Here is a 3027-nt window from a genome sequence, read left to right as displayed (position 1 = left end):
GTCTTTGTAATTCAGAATCTTGCCACAGAGTGTGCACTTAGTTGTTGGGAATATATTACATTTATTAATTTCCTTTTGTATATTTAAATATGAGATATTGGTGTTAGAAGGACCAAATTAACATGTCATTTGAGTAAAAACATGTATTATGAATTATTATGTTACTACTAGTGGTGCATTGTTGGATGAGACTGTTATTCTCTCATAGAGCTTGCATTCAGTGAAGGATAATAAAAGTAATATATAATCAAATAAAGATACAGAATTTCAGGTATAGATTCATCTTTTGAAGAAAAACAAAACAAAAAATAAAGAATGCCCTAGGGGCAGGAATGATAGGATCCTCTTTAAACCTTGAGGAAAGGAGAAAGCAAATATATGAATATTTGGGAGAAGAACAATCCAGGGAAAGAAACAGAAAGGAAAACCGAAAGAAAGAAGAAAAAGAAAAAGAAAGAAAGAAAGAAAGAAAGAAAGAAAGAAAGAAAGAAAGAAAAGAAAGAAAGAAAAGAAAGAAAGAAAGAAAGAAAGAAAGAAAGAAAGAAAGAAAGAAAGAAAGAAGAAAGAAAGGAAAGAAAGAAAGAAAGAAAGAAAGAAAGAAAGAAAGAAAGAAAGAAAGAAAAGTAAATAATGACAATGGACAATATGACTGCAGTGGAAATAAGCACTAGGTAAAAGAGGAGGATGAGATTAAGAGAGAGCCATGAAAGATAATTACATACAACTTTACAAGTCATCTAAATGTTTTGTATTTGATTCTAAGAAAAAGGGTTGTGATTGGGACAGGAAATGTAGATAAGTGAGATTCTCTTTAAAAAAAATTAAAATATGTTTAGGAAAGAGCTCACATGAAAGGAGAGTTTAAAGAAACTTAAAAGTGCAAAGTTGAGGGAAATGAAATTAGCCTTGGAGAAGAGATCTCTCCTATATAATGGGAAGAAAGGAAGAATAAGAGTGATGGTATATTTGCTAATATGCTCCTGGAGATGCACTGCTCTGATCTGCCTTCAAGGAGGCATTGACTGCCACAGCTGTCATCTGGTTTAGCATTGGTCTCAGCTACATTGTTCCAAGGAATGGTCTTCCCAGGACAGCACATTAATGGCTGATTGAAGCTGAGATATATTTTCCCAAAACATCAGACAACTCTGAGGGGACATACATGTTCCAGAGTTTTCAGGATTGTCCAAGATTACAGTTCTAGTTCTCTTTCTGCTCCTTCCTGTTCTTTCCCACTTCCTTCAATAAATCTCGATCTCTAATAAATACCCAGCAAGACGAACCCTCACAGAGACTGTAATCAGTAGCATAAAACTGAAAAAAAGTTCTCTGGTAGCTTTCTTTGATAATGAGTAATGAAATGAATGTAGGCTTAGGAATGGTAGAGTCAAAATGGATATAAATGTTTGAAATAATTGCTAGAAAAAATGTGACTAAGAATAGTCTAAGGAAACAGAAGAACTGCTGGTCTGTCTTGGCAAACAAATTGAGAGCATAGGCCAAGAGGACTGTAAGCACTCCTTTCTTCTTTAAAAAGTATCTTCCATCAGCTGTTTGGAAACATTTATGGCTTTCCTTCAATCTGTCTCACATTCCTCATATCCTCTAATGATCCTTTTCCTAATCCTTACTTGTCAAGTTTAATGCTATCAGAGTTTGTCCTGACGCACTTAACACATTTTCCTGAACAGGCTCATCTATTTCAATGTTTCAGTTACTCTCCATATACTGATGAATCCCCAAACTCTTTTCTAACCCACAAGGCTTTTAACCAAGTGACCGTATATCTAGCAGACTAATGCTCATATTTCTAAAATTAGTTTCATAGGTAGATTTAGTGATTCATTAGCTGCATTTAACACCCAGTGCTCATTACATCATGCCCTCCTTAATGCCCATCACCTAATTACCCCTTCCCCCCCTCCCACTTCCCCTCCAGCAAACCTCAGTTTGTTTCCTAAGGTTCAGCCTCTCTTATGGTTTCCCTCTCTTTCAATTTTTATCAAATTTTCCTTCTGTTCCCCTATATTCATCTGTTTCATTTCTTAAATTCCACATATGAGTGAAATCATATACATTTTTCTTTCTCTGACTGACTTATTTCACTTAGCATAAGACCCTCTTGTTCCATCCATGTCTATGCAAATGGCAAGATTTCATTCTTTTTGATGGCTAAATACTATTCCTATATATACATGGATGATATATATATACCATTATACATATATAAGATGTAATATATACACACACATATATAATGGTATATATGTATATATACATATATATATAAAACATCATCTTTTATATGTATATACACATCACATCTTCTTTATCCATTCATTTGTCAATGGACATCTGAGCTCTTTCCACATTTTGGCTATTGTGAACATTGCTGCTGTAAACATTGGAGTGTATGTACCCTTTCAAATCACTGTTTACATCCTTTCAATAAATACCTAGTAGTGCAATTGCTGGGTCAGAGCGTAGCCCTATTTTTAACTTTCTGAAGAAGCTTCATACTATTTTCCAGAGTGCCTCACCAGTTTGCATCCCCACCAACAGAATAAGAGAGCTTCCCTTTCTCCACATCCTCATCTGTTGCTTCCCGAGTTATTAATTTTAACCATTCTGACCGGTGTGAGGCGGTATTTCATTGTGGTTTTGATTTTTATTTCCCTGATGCCTAGTGATATTGAGCATTTTTTGATATGTCTATGGGCCCTCATTACTTGGGAATCTCATAGTGCTTTAAACCCAGCATACACGGGGATCCCTGGGTGGCTCAGCGGTTTGGCGCCTGCCTTTGGCCCAGGGCATGATCCTGGAGACCCAGGATCCAGTCCCACATCAGGCTTCCTGCATGGAGCCTGCTTCTCCTCTGTCTGTGTCTCTGCCTCTCTCTCTATCTGTGTCTCTCATGAATAAATAAAATCTTAAATAAATAAATAAATAAATAAATAAATAAATCTTAAATAAAAAAAACACCCAGCATACACAAATTTTAGCTATTTGTTTTTGCTTTTGCTT

The sequence above is a fragment of the Canis lupus genome, chromosome 30, assembly GCF_048164855.1.
Source record: "Canis lupus baileyi chromosome 30, mCanLup2.hap1, whole genome shotgun sequence".
NCBI lineage: Eukaryota > Metazoa > Chordata > Mammalia > Carnivora > Canidae > Canis > Canis lupus.
The sequence above is the reverse complement of the archived record's forward strand: the minus strand, read 5'-3'. Positions refer to the sequence as shown.